The 14,870-nt window shown below is 36.8% G+C and overlaps 1 protein-coding gene across 2 annotated transcripts in view; it reads right to left on the bottom strand.

The window, feature by feature from the left end:
• CNTNAP2 (contactin associated protein 2) overlaps positions 1 to 14,870 on the bottom strand; it is a 1,135,762-nt gene that overhangs the window by 1,026,313 nt on the left and 94,579 nt on the right. The window lies entirely within an intron of this gene.

The raw sequence follows: 14,870 nt of genomic DNA, 5'->3' as shown, positions 1-14,870 counted from the left end.
GGAAGCAAGTCAAAGCAGTAAGAACGCATTTTCCTTCAATATCCCCTAAAAAAACCTTGTGGGGAAGCCAGGATATATCTCAGACCATTTGTCATAACAATAAATATCTCCTTGTGGTAGAAGTGTAATGCATCATCAAAGTACAAGAGACAATGACCAGGCTATAAAACAGGTATAACACTTGACAATCTAACCTCAGGATCAGGGCACAAATTTTAAAGTTTTTCTTAGTGCCCTGATCCTTTTCAAAGACAGCGTGAATTATGTGCTAAGTCTCTTTTTGTTTTGGAACTATTTCCTAGGATTTTTTAACTCGCTGCCTTACCAAAAAACCACCCACAGATAAATTTATAGGAACAGAAATGTGTTTAAATGTTTATTTGATAATGTATTTCCACTAGTGCATTTAATTTTAATTCTCTTAAGTACCAAGTTATGCAGACTCTATCTGCTCATACAGTTCTTTAATACGTATGGACATTGGCAATGCTCAAGTTAATGACTTACTAAAGTAAAAGAAATATTGAAATCATCACTCATTTGTCAAGATCGAAAAGATAATAGTCTCAACTTCTGGTCAGCTGCTGACTTTTGTGAAGAATATTGTTCTGACAGGTTAAATGGCCTTTTATCTAAGAAGAAAGAGATTATTAACATTTTAAACCTGCCCCTTATAAAAGAAAATCACCTTCAAATAAAAGAACAAGAAAAAAGTTTGATTAAAAGAGTGTTTTGAAAGAACCCAGCAAAAATAGACCTATAGAATTTGCCTTAAGCAAAAATTAAAATTAAAACCTATATGGATTACTCAATAGATTAAAGTTATTCAATTAAGACATTAGGAGGAAAAGTTTGCAATGTGTGTTCCGATCTGATAAAAAAATGTTTCCTCTATACAGCAACCTGCACAAGGTCAGACCAAAGATCCATCAAAACCTAGTATCCCTCTGCCAACAATGGAAAATATCAGATTATTAGAGAAAGAGTGTTAAAAAAAAAGGTAAAAAAATAAAATGATCTTTTTTTCCCCCAGCTGCCACAACATTTTGACATCTAAAACCATCTCACAGAACAATCTTGTGTCCATGTCTCTAAAAGACTCTCAGGCTGGTAATGTTTAAATCAAATGAACACAATAAAACCCATCTATGAGAGCTTGCTTTTCTTCAGTGGAACAGGATAGCCTTGACTGTTTAAAATACAGGCTGTTATCCTCAGTTTTTCAGTAACAAGCTGTATCATCTGAAGACAAAGGCCTTCATTCTAATTGCAAAGAAGCTGTTACTTGAAATAAGCTATTTAAGACATACACAGCAAGATGACTGCTGAAGATGTTCAAAACAAAATCAAAACAAAGTTTTATAATATCTAAAATAAAAGAGTCCGGAGGAAAAAGGGGGAAGGGGAAATCTTCCTTCGCCCTGCCCCAGGCTTTTCCTGCACACCCTGCCAGGTGCTTACAGCATGTAATAACCCACCTGCAAACAGTCAACAATCAAATCATTTCCCAAACCCCAGTGAAATCCCCCACCTGAGCAGCACGTGCAGCACTGTTTCAAGGTGGCAAAAGGTTAAAAAGAGTTTTACCCCTTTCTGAAAAGGGTAAGGAACAGAATTTGAAGGTGCCAATACTGATACTACTATTGCTTGTATGCAGAAGCAGAGATCAGCCTTCGTTCATAGTTACGCTCTACAGTAACAAATAACCTCCGCAGTCGCAGAACTCTTTGTCCGTTCACATATTTCCAATGAAAAAGGCCCCCCCCTGAAGGCAAGACTGGCATAAAGCTCAACCTTCACATACAATACCAGCAGCATAATGGAGATCTGGAGATTCATACTGTTCTCTACATACAATATCACCCTTTCAGGGCTGCTGGCATTTGAGAACGTGGTCCTGAGGCATTTTGCTCCCAAGTAAACAGATACAAAAAAAAAAAAACAAAGCTTTTTACAGCAGCTTCTCCGAATCTCACAGAATCAGACCAAAGCCTTATTCTTATCCATTACACCACAGTCAATATTTATAATACTTTGATATAGAAGTGTTGACACTAAAGCTAGGCACAAAACAAGAGTTGGACTTGGAAAAATCACAGCAAACTCCCCCCTAAAGGATTCAACTGTTTGAATGTACTTTATACTGCTTTTGTAAAATAGGGGATAATCCAGCATCACATCTTGTCTTTAAAGTTTAGCTCATTTCTAATTTATATATAATGTTTTTCTAATACATAAAAATCAGTGCAGAATCATATTTTTAAAGAAGAAATAAATACACAGTTTATTAGAAACATTTAACAAAAGCACACGAGCGTCATTCAGCTCATTAGTTTTCGCAACAGCTTCAGGCACACACCAGCACATATTAACAGCCTTTTCTGCCAGTACCACCTGAAAGAGGTAGGAATTTGTCAGCTCTGCATTTTCGCAGCATGTCAGCAACAATCATTTGCCCTTAGAGACACTGGTGCCATATGACAGAGAGTGGGCTCAGGCCTATTCTTTGCTCAGCAACTTATTGCTTACAGTAAGGTGCAACTTCCAAATTTTGCAGCATTGCACAAATGCTTTTTAATAAAGCACTGTAAAAAGATCATGCCCCAAACGTTAATTTGAATACATGAGCCTCCCAGATGCTGGGTCAGACATCTTTTTCTTGCTATATTCCTTTTGGTAACTCCTGCAAACCCCAAGCAAGGATCCCACTGTGCTAAGGATGAACAAAACAACATAAAAGTCACCAGGACAACACATTTAAGGAAGGTTACAACCTAGTTGTCAAATAGCAGACAATTCGTCCTCAGAATGGTATGCGGCTTTGAGCAACTCTGCCTGCAGGTCACTACCTGACCTAACAAGTTGCGGAAATACTTTGGCTCCGAGGAAGGTAGCCTAAAGTAGTAGTCAGTAAAGCCTCTGCAGAGTAGAGGGCTGCTCACGCTCTTTGCAGCCTGGATTTAAGTTGAGCTGTTTGCTTAAGTGAGGAGCTGTGCTAATACAGCTATATGTCCAGTAGCTCTTAGGTGCTGGAAGATTAAGTAACTAGTTCAGTTACCTTCCACAGCATTGTCCAGCGCCATGCTGACATGCACCACCCCTCAAAAACTGGGATTTGGGAAAATGAAGGTTGTCAAAATTGTGAGGAATTCATTTACACTAATATGGGATCAATATAAATGATTCCAGGTGCCTGATGCCACAGAAGAGAGGGCTTCTGCGTTTCTGTTCTAAAAGCCATAGGTTAATTCCCCAAAAATAATAAATGGAAACAGAAACTGTGGAAAAGTTACATCCTAATGATTTTTCTTTGCCTTTTTTTTTAATTTTAGAATGACTACTTAAAATGTTCAGAAAATTTCCAGAAAACATCCTAAGTCTAAGTTCCTAGGAGGCCCAGGAATGCTGACATTAATAGTTTCATTTACTTGCAAATGTAAGAGCTTTATGAAATCTTTGTGTAATTAGTGAAGACTGTAGATGTGGAGAAAGAATTGATTTGTTTTAATCGATGTCTAAAAATAGATTTATGAAGAAAAGACAAAAAATGAAATATCGTAATGCCATCACAGTCTAGAGCATAGCCATTCATTAATATCAACTAAAGTTGCTATCAAAATAGCTCAGAGAAGGACTTTCCTTCAACAAACCCCAAAATACTTTTCAAGACTGTATTTACGTATGCACAACATTCACAGACTCCACAAATTAACACCAAAATAGGCAAAAGTCTATGGAATTAAAGTGTAGCTGTATCCTGCTCACACATGCTGGGCTTGCGATAAGAAAGGTGTTTTCCCAAGGCAGATGGACTCAAGACCCTTGTGTAGCTTTTGCTTTCATCTGTAACATGAGGTATCACCCAGTTCCTAGGACTATTCGGCCGTATTCCTCTATCCTGCTTTGTTCCGGGGGAAAGACTTCTCTCCCTGGCACTGCCCTTGATTTCTTTTGCATCATTATTTTCAGTCTTTCCAACTAAAGATGGTAATTTTTTTCAGGGTATTGGGACACATGACTTTCTAAAATGAAATAGGCCCTTCTGAATGTTGAGACTGTGGCCAAATTACCTGCAGCTGGAGAGAAAGGGGGCCATAGGGGCCTGCTAATCCAAATAGTTCTTTCTGGACATAGGCTTACATATATTTTTATAAAACTGCCCTGTCTCATCTCATGTGCTTTCTAGCTCAAAATTTACCATGGGAAGCGAGGAGCTGTCACTCCGCTCCTGACTTCTTAATGGCCTGCACTGATAATTAGCTTGGAAGCAAAAGAGAAACTGTGCTCTCAGTCTTACTTCACAGCAGCGTGAGCTTTATGAATCAGTGACAGGTCTGCTAAATTGGATTTAGTGCTGTGTTATTTCATCTGGCAATGAAACAAAATCACAAGCAAATGGAGTCTTTGAAAGGCACAGCAACAAGTTCTTTTGCCAGTTTTATATTTATTTAATTACACCTCCTGCAACAAATAGCCAAGTGTAATTTGTCTTGCCCTAAGTATAAGTTACACACTTGTTTTTCATATCAGTATATATGAATTTGTATGGCGGGAGTAGTAGATTCCATTTTCTCCCACCTCTTGTATTTTCAGACAATTGGTATTCAGGTATTTATTCAGTTAGACAAATGGACACAAAGAAGAGGTGGCTCTCTTTTGCACTGTTTTGGATGTAATAACTTACTTAGATTAATACCATGCACAAATCCTCATCAAAACAGAACAGTGAGATACTTCCCTTCCAAACCACTTAGAGGAAATACTCACCAAAAGGTGTAAGTAATAGCCAGTCTGACTGAAAGTCTGTGAAAGGACAAAATGCCATAAAAATCTAACTACCAGGTGTCACCTTTAAAGGAAAGATCAGAACGAACAATTGTCCTTTACAATATTGCCTACAACAGAAGTCAGACTATTTGAGATACTGGGGACTGTCACCAAAAATGCTTTTCCGTGTTATGAATCCTCACCAAAATGTTCATGTTACTGCAAGGAAAACATTATTTGAGTGTCTCAACCAGCAGAAACTAGCATAGGCTTGTAGAGGTAACCATGAATAAAACTTCTTATCCAAAACACATCCAGCATCCCAACTGATGAGCACTTCGCTGAGAGAGACGTAAGAAATTTTCCAGGAACAGGAAGAAGATCAGGGTTTGTACCCACTTCAGGGCACTGCAGTATTATGCCTTGTCTAATACCAAACACAGTCTAGATATTAAATTCAAAAATATATATGCATCACAGAGGCTATTTTATTTATCATCTGGACCTCCAAATTCATCATAATCCCCTCATTGCCTCAAAAGGGCACTGAAGGGTATCAGTTATTTGCAAAAACTTCCCCAGGTAGTTTCTGAAAATGGAGGTAAAGGTTGCTCAACTTGCCTTTCTTATTTATAGACGTAGCTATCAAACATTAAAGAAAACCAAAATGCCCATTTCTAATCCAGCTAAAAATGGTACAACACAGTCCCTTTGAAAACCTGCTGACTTCAAGCATAAATCTGCTGTCAGTGAACATTTCAATTTACAGAAAATGCCTCCACGGAGATTCAGCCTGGTAGATTGTTTCATTCTGCAAAAAGTTTCTCATTTCCACTACTTCGGCATTTTCACAACTAAGCAATTACTGTGGGTATAAAAAGTGCTGCCCCGGTATCTAGAACCATGTTTTAACAGGCAGAGATAAAACAAATATTCTGAAATATATTTATTTTCCAGTTGTGACACCCCACTTTAAGGGAATAATTTCTTAGATGTGTTCCCGTTGTGCAGTTAGTAATAGCCTCTCTATCCATGATGCATATTTCCTTTGTAAATGTGTTTGCCAGGTTTCTGATGGAAGGGAAATATTCCTAACTATATCCATGGATTTAAATATACGTGTGTGTTTGTGTATTCATATGTATGTGCATATTTATACACACACATATATATGGATATATAGTATGTATGTATAGCTTTGACCATTTCTCATTTTTAGCAAGTAGTTTAATTTACTAACTAAATAAAAAGCAGCAAAATTAAAGTAGGCATCAAAATATGATCCAGTATAACTAAGGAACTGCACATGAATTCTGAAATCACAAAGCTTTTAAGTTGTAATATTGTTCAGCTGTGCAAGCAGTGGGATTTAATTAGATTTCACTCTTACACAGTTGCATTTAACACAGTGCCAGTTAAAAAGATTAGTTAACGTAATTATAACGTCAACTTGTTACTGATTCAAAGGTAAGGTTTTTTGTTTTTTTTTTTTTAAGTGAGACAGTCTTCAGTGACAGATGACTAGAAGTAAAATTAGAAGCATTAGCAATTCCACCTCCTCTTCCTGACTTTCATGAAAAATAAAAAAAGAAAATAAACACAACCCATTACAAATTTCTTTGCCTCCTTGGCAAAAATAAAATTCAAATGCCAAACCCATGTTTTATGAACAGAAAAACATGAGGTTTTTGCAACAAACGCCCTCCCAAGTTCAGTAGTACATGGCATTTGCCAGACTTCTGTCGGGTGAGAATACTACAAAATTCTTCACCTTGATCCTTCTTAAAATAGAATCGGCACAGATCTTCCAACAAAGGGAACGAACCCCAAACCTGGCATCCTGCAGTCTCAGGCTGTTCCTGCCCTCGGCCTGGTCAGCACAAGCAACGCAGAGATGGTGGCAAAGGGAGGACTAAACTGGAGCAAGAGACTACAAGAAGCAACAAACCCACCCCAGGAGAGCTCTCCCTATTGCTTCTGCCTTGCTGTGAAATTGGGGGTAAAGGGACAGGTGAGGCCAATGAGCAAGCCCATACCAATGAGATGATTAAAATCCCTCAAAGAGCATAGCCCCCCATTCAGCCAGTAGTGCCTAAAAAGCACCTGCAAAATAGTCCAGAAACATGCAGAGGAAATATGTGCATCGAGCTCCTCCCACTCTTACCCTGCACTGTTTATCCAGGCTTCGTACTGATGCCTCAGACGTGGCCTAAAACGCATATGGCAGCAGAAGCATTGTATATGGCTTCTTACTAATACACAAGACAAGGCAGTCTATGATTTGAACATTATAATCAGCTGGAGAGTTGCTGCCCCTATTCTTCTCTTGCCCTTTTTCCATCAAATTAGGGAATGATTAACAAGCCTTTAATATCTGCACGAGGGTGACAGAGCTGAATTGTTTTTCCAAGCTACTCCCTGAGAAGGATGCAAGGCAATTATGCAAATTCCAGGAGAAAATTGCACATGCTTTTTTATGATTTTATGATCTCCAGCTTGGGAAGAGGCAGCAGCTATCTCAGAGATATGTGTATTCTCTGTCTTCCTGCGAAGGGGGAAGGTGCAACCAATACTTCAGTCAGGCTTGGTGTCTGTTGAATTATCTGAGATGAACAATATTTGAAGTTCCTGCAAGGATCTAATTTAAATAATCCCATTAATTAGATGTAAATGCACTTCATCAGGCATAGAGAGTGGCATTACATTGACTAACAGTTGCTTTCCAGACAGCCATTATGAAAAACAATTATTGGACTCAGTGTGAACGATAACTAGGAAACGTATTCTAAAGGGTACATAGTGTTATCAAAATGAAAAACACATTTCAAAGAATACATCCTTCTTTGAAGTGGATCATTCTTGAAAGGTAGGAATCCAGGAAAAGTTTGAACTGTAGTTTCACAGAAAAATAAATTCAAAATCCAATCCAGAGCACTTTTTTAAAAAGACAGCTTTGTAGTGATTTTTAAGGTTCTTACTTTTTGCAACAGTGCAACAACAATGAAAAGCAATTGAAGAGAAATAACACATATAGGGGCAAAAATATTATCACCTGAGTCTTTTTGCAAGATTGTGCTTATGGAACAAACATTCTTATTTCTAGAAATGGATTTCATTTTCATGCCTTGTAGAGCACTCAGTATATGCTTTCCCATAAATGAAAATGAAATTTCCATCTAACATACCCTCATGAAAGTAAACTATTTAATCACTACTGTAGCTCTAGGCTAGCTCAAACATATCTTCATGTTCTTTTCACTTTTTTAATCAAAATTCATAAAAATGTTTATTTCATCAGTTACAAAAATTAAAGTAAAACTCAGCTGACCATGAAAAAGTGCATCTTATATGTTTAGTTTAAACTTAATTCTTGAGCATTTTGATAATCATTGGCTTATTTGGTGTGTAATGAAACCATGAAAGTTTCAATTTGCCTCATTTAAAATCACAATTTAACTTGTTCTTAAAAGGTATCTCTAATAAAGGTAAATCCTTTTCATAGTAGTAAGATAAGAGAGCTTTTTTTTGATGGTGGATAGTAACAAAAATGTAAAAAGCACTGCATATCGAGATTTAGGTTTTAATTAAATATTGCTGATGTTATCGTTATTACCAGTAAGCATCTCTGTGTGCACAGAGCTGAATTTCAAGGAAAGCACTCACAAACAGAAAATGCCAAGCAATTGCTAATACATCCCAGCAGCAGACCATAAAATTGCACCAGGTAGCTTTAGACAGTATTTCAGTAGATGGATAAAGGAGGGTTATTTGGGAAGAGGGAATAAACATTATTAGTCAGGCTAGGTGATACACAAAGTGCTTGCACCAAAACTTGACATTGTTTTCAATTTCAAGCCAATTAGAGAGTGCATTTCTGGTGATAAAAGTTAACTCTTTGCTGGCAGCTTTCATTGCTATAGTGGCTTTAGTAACGAGCTCTTTAGAAATTCGTAATGTTACTATCTCATCCATTTGCTGCCAAGTAAATCAATTCATAATAATCTAAAATTAAGTTCCCAGGCAAGCCAGCAAAGAAAAATTTGAGAAAAGTGGCCTGATTCTAAATACATCGGCATCTACTTCTCCCCATGCAAATCAACTGAAACTGTACATAACTTATATTGAGTGTACTGGAAATAAAAATCAGGCTCCAAAAGTGTTTTTGCTATGTTCTTTAACACTTCCCAGAAGTAGCTACTTTTTACATCACATCAAATTTATGAGATTTTCTCCTAAATAAATTCTACCTCTAAGTTCTCCACAATGCTGTAGTATAATGATAAAATGGTATGACCTAGGAGTCCCTGATATGACTATTAATATTATTACTATTAATAACTTTTCCTTATATAACCTTTTCATATTCTTAAGTCCATGAAATAGTAGTTCTTGGAGTAAGCAGACCACTGCAAAATTCTCAATACTCAAGAGATCTTTCATTTTCAAAGACTTCTGCTCCAAGGCTAATTCAATATATCACAAAAATAATAAAGACAAATGCTAGTGCAGAGTCCTGACTGGAAATAATAATTGCAAAATGCTGAATTGGTCCTGACCACGTTAATCATGTTATTGTGTGTATTATACTTTAAATGATGTCAGCAAGGGTGAAATTCTATGTTCTATTGAATTACTAAGAAAAAAAAATCATAAATCAATTTTTTTTCCTTCTTTATAAAGAAGGAAAACACATAGGTAAATCAAATGCCTTTACCTGTTCTCCTGAAGTTTCAGGGACTCAACATGTTTCTAAGACAATACAAGACATGCTTCTAAGACAATACAAGTCCAGGGAAAATAAATAAAGAAGTGCGCTAACAGAGACATTTAAAATAGTCACCATTATTGCTCTGCTTGCCCTGCAGCATTTCTTAGCGCACTGAAACAAGAAAGTATCTAGGAGAATTACATTAGAGAAGGCAACAGCGGCAGAGTGATAGGAGAACTATGTGAAGAGACTACAGCTTTCTACCTGAATTTTGACAGGCCATTTCACAGCCCTACGTATCTGTTTTCCCTTTCTGCTCTCTTCAGGGCAGGGATAACCTCTAACCTTGTACTTGTTTAAACAAATGCACCAGAATGAGACTTCACTTGTTACCGTACTGCAGATAACTGGTGTGAGGATAGTTACCACCCTACTAGAAAATTTTTGCTAGAAATATAAGCCATAACTATGAACACCTAAGAAAGTGAGACAAGCCATACGCTAGAAGGATTTTCTCAGCAGACAGCATTAGGCAGCTACTAGCTTGGACACCAGTGGCAGCATTAGTCTCTTCTAAGGCCAAATGTTCAACTGCTGCTTCCTCAGATAGACCCACCGACAACATGCAGGCTTCCCACATCCGTAGCCCCGAAATCTCTTTCCTTGCTGAAAGGGATGGCTGCCTCAAAACTTCCCAACCTCCTCTTCTCTGAACGGGGTCTGGGCGCTGTCTGAGAAATTGGCAGTTGATGGGGAAAAAGACCATGCCGGGAAACATGCTAACAATTAAACACAGTGGATGATCACAGAGCAGCGCTTTAACCTCTATCCTGGCTCTATTTTAGTTACTAAAATAGTTGTAGTATCTTATTTTATGAGCTCTACATCAGACTGCGTTGCAAGTTAACAACTTCAAACATGGGACCTTCCAGTTCTGGAATAACTCAAGAGTAGTGGCGAGCAGGTAACAGGGATGCCAATCCCAAGTCAAAAGAAAAACGGACGCAGAAAAACATTGCCGAATAGACACTGGTTTAAAAACTGCGCTGAAATGCCTTTTACCCATATTTTTCCTTTGAAAGTGAATACGTCAACTTTGTACAATCTTTCTTGCACTGCTCTAATAGCCAAAGATGGTGGCTTGCAGGTTTTCACATAGTTAACAAGACACAAAGGAGCTATGCTACAGATTTAGGACTGCTTGAAGACTGTTTTGTTTACAATCCCCTGCATTTCATAAAAGACAATTAAAAAATTGTATTCATCATGTGCAGAGAAGCAATGGAAAAACTTGCTAGAAATATTGTTTGCTAATCTGTGCAGAAAAAGGAAGAAATACGACCTCATATTTTTAAAGTAATGTGGATAATTTTAGCGTCACAGCTAGCAGTAACTGCAGAAGAATATCGCATCACTTGTCAAAAACAGAAAATTAATTATCTTCTCATCCTAAACAGAAATCTCAATGCAAACATATGGGCTCTCTTTTTACAGATAGGAAATAAATATTCATAGAAAGAAATACAAAACATTTGCAGTTTACTTTTCATTTCATAGAATTTCATGTGGCCTTGGATAAAAGAGACTCGACTCCTTACAGATTTCTTTTTATTTACTGGATTGGAAACGGTTATTAAGCCAATAGTTTTGGCCCTGGTTTAGTAACTACATTTACTGAACGAATATAGAGAATAATCTTCAAGAAGTCTGATTTGTGGTTTGATCTAATATCATCGAGTAAACAGATTTTTCTCTGTGATTTGACAGAAAACATTTTGTTTTGGTGGAGGGCAAGAAAACATACAAAAACAGCCTCCCTCCCTAAAAAACTACCTTGCATTTAGTTTTCATCAAGAAAAAGCTAACTATTCAAACAGTAAAGGTGTTATCAGAGTAATAAGCCCTCCTCTCCTCCCACTTTTCACTCTTCAAAATGTAATAGGTCTACTTGGCCAAAAAAATCCAAATAACCTCCCCCTGCCCCAAATCCACTGCTGTTTATTACCCAACTTTATTAAAATATCCATATCTGAAATGCTCGTATTTGAAAATATCATTTTCATATGTAGGGCTAGAGTGAGATGATGAAAGATTAGCTACGAGTGATCATGGACACAGCAACTGCTGTCTCCAAGTACTTCAAAACCCAGCAGAACTTTTCGAGGCTGTGGAGCACGCCTTATGAGCATTACCCATGTTAAAAACACGCAAGTGTAATACAGTGGACAAGCTGGAGATGAATTGGGTTTCCTGGCTGTGCTGCCCCAGGGAGGATTTGGAGAACTCAACAGCCACCTTAGTGGACAAATGCAGAAATGGACTTCATTTATTTCTGTTTTTACTCCTATGTAAGAGATTCCTCAGATGCCCTGGAGATCATTGTTATGTTCCTGTCACAAAGTTTTCTTGCTATAGCCCTCAAGAGAAAAAGGATGTTGCCTTCGTCATCCTTTCCCCAGTTAGCCTAGACATCTGGTAGTACTGCAAAGATGCCTGGGATGGTGATGTTTACTTTACTGAGAATGAGATTCATCTTCTTCAAGGGCTCCTTTAACCATAACAAACATACAGCTATTAATCCTTTTCTAAAATTTATTATTTTCACTTTTGAAGACCTTACACCTTTGGTGAAAACAGACAGGTCTAAAAATATTTAAAACTCATGTGTATGAAAGTTCTGAACCTCAGCATTTCTCAAAACATAGTTTTTGTGGCTTTGAATATTTCCTGAAGCAGAATAGAGGCGCACAAGAGAGGCCTTGCATAAACGAGAAAGCTTGAGGGCTGGGGGAAAATGGGAGGTAGGCAAAAAGGGGAGAGAAATTGTATTTGTCACTTACCGAGGTCTGACTTTAATCTTTATATAAGTGCTTAAAATATTGCTAGAACAGTTTATTAATATCACAGAGGTAAGTGTATTTCTCCCTTGTGGCAGGTTAACAGGAGTACAGGTTTGATGTTGAAACTCAACAGCTGAGCTTGGAAACTTCTCTGTCTCATTCTCTTCCCTAATAAGAGAATCATAAGCTATCATAAATAATATAAAATCATTAACATTGTATATATATAGAATATTTAAAGTATATACTATAAGTATAACAAAACTGTCATAATGCAAATAACTAATAATTTTTAAACAAATTTTTTAAAAACAAAATCAAAAAGAATAAAACGTGTTAAACAACTAGGTTTATCTATGTTTAAAGCTTTATCTGGAATAAACCAAACAAATAACACAGTCTAGGTCTTTCTAGACATTCGAGAAGCTTATATGTGGTATAACTATTTCCTCTCCTAATAATAAAGCACTATTAATAATCTCTTCAGAATGTTTGTCTTCAGTCAGCAAAAAGGTGACAGTTGCATGGGGTTATTAAAAGAATAATATCTGAATGCATTTTTTCCACATGCAACTTGTTGTAAAATGTATCTGAAATCAAGAGAATAAAAATCAAGAATACATTTCCTACCCTTTCTTTTTTGACTTGGATGATGTTATTCTTGATTTACACTTGTACATAAGGAAAAAAAAGACTTTTTATAAACGGTACTGCCAAATTCTTCACATGAACAGACTTAATTTGGGATGTTTTAAAGCGATAAATAGGACAAACTGCATGTTAACAGTGAGCTATTCTTGTTTAAAAAGAACAAATTGTACAACACCTTCAAATAGATTAAGGAAAATAAACCACTAGTAATGATTTTTTCCTCTTTAAATACAGCAATGGGAAAAAAAGTCTTACTGTGTAAGAAACAAACATCAATAGCCTTTGGAAGTGGTTTTTATTATCTTCGTAGTTATAATGCACTTGCTATGGCCAACTCTTTCAAATACAGAGAACAAGTCTGACAGTAGTCTGACAGTGAATCTGCAATGTACAGTCCTAAAAATTAAAAGTTGTCCGATATTTCTCCCTAAAAGCATTTTTGATTTTATTTTTATCCTTTCTTCAATAAAGATTGCAAAATATGGAAGGAAAGGCAAATAAGGCCATCATAAAATGTTCCCACTCCTTACACAATTTTTCATTTTTCAAACAGATACAAATAAATATGGAAAGTACCAGCCGTCTAGCAGTGCTGTTTATTATATTTCTTTTTTTAAAAAAAAGCTTAATTATCAGATATGTACTTAATATGGAAAAAAAACATACAACTGCTTGTGCCTCTTTAAAATTGATGATGTTCGGTATGTGAGATACATTTGTTGGTTTTTACTGTTGGTTTTACTTTGGCAGTAACTAGCTGCACTCAGACATCCCTTGCTTTAGAACAGCTCCAAGAGCATATCCAAACAAGCCTTCAGCACAGAGATTGATGTAATTTTTTCTAATCTGGGAAATTAATACATTGATATAAAATGTATTGACCAATGCCTGATAAACAGAATTGGAGGCCTCATCTGACTTTCATTTCATCCCTCATACTCACCATAAGCAAATTAAAGAAGAAATCACTCCAAGTTTTAAATTGTTCCCCCAGAGACAGGCGCTTGAAATCCAGTAAAAATAACTGATGATGATAACCGATGAAAAATAACTTCTTAAGAAGAAGGTCAGTATTTTATATCTGAACTTCTCTGTACTTAGCATCCCTTAATAATTAAATGAGCCTAATTTCAAGATGCCAGTTTAATGAGAACATGCAAATTAATTGTGAGTTACAGTGACAGTCTATCAGTGTTTTTACTACATTAACTGTCTTTACTGCCTGACGTTTCTACTGTAAATTGGGGATGATTTTTTTTAAACAATATCCACAAATCTCGATCCACACTTTCTAAACTTCAAGATGAACATATTTTGCTGTAATATTTTTAAGTTTTATTAATCCCTGATGTTTCACTTTATATAGTGAAAAGTATGAAGCACTTTTATTTGCACGACGGTCCATTTCTTACTACGTAACAGTAACGCTCCTTTTCACCCAACTATAGCTGCATTATATATGTACCCAGATCTTCAGCTGGGCTAAACGTGTACATTTCCATCATCTGAAAGGGTACAATTGCATGAGAAATATCAACAAGTAATTTGGGGGGCTTAGGAGGGTCTTAGGAGCTTCCCTGTACCTTTTGTGCAGGCTAAGCTGCAGAAGTCTTCCTAAAACACGTTATTTATGTGTTTAACTCACATTGGCTTCTTTTAGAAAATCAGAGACAGCGTTTTAAAAATAACAGGGCGTATGAAGATGCCAGTGGACATACCATCGCTTCAGCAAAGCCACTAAGCGTTCTGAACGCTTTAGGAAACTCTGCCGAGTCTTTTGATAAATCCCAGCGGCACTGACTGCAAAGCTCCCATCTGCTTTCATCAGGCCCAAAACGTCATCCTGTACAATGGCACGGTGTACTTTGCATACTCACACAGAACAGCCTGCCACTTTCTTGTTC

This window comes from Struthio camelus, chromosome 2 (assembly GCF_040807025.1).
Source record: "Struthio camelus isolate bStrCam1 chromosome 2, bStrCam1.hap1, whole genome shotgun sequence".
NCBI lineage: Eukaryota > Metazoa > Chordata > Aves > Struthioniformes > Struthionidae > Struthio > Struthio camelus.
This window is presented reverse-complemented; position numbering and strand designations above follow the sequence as displayed.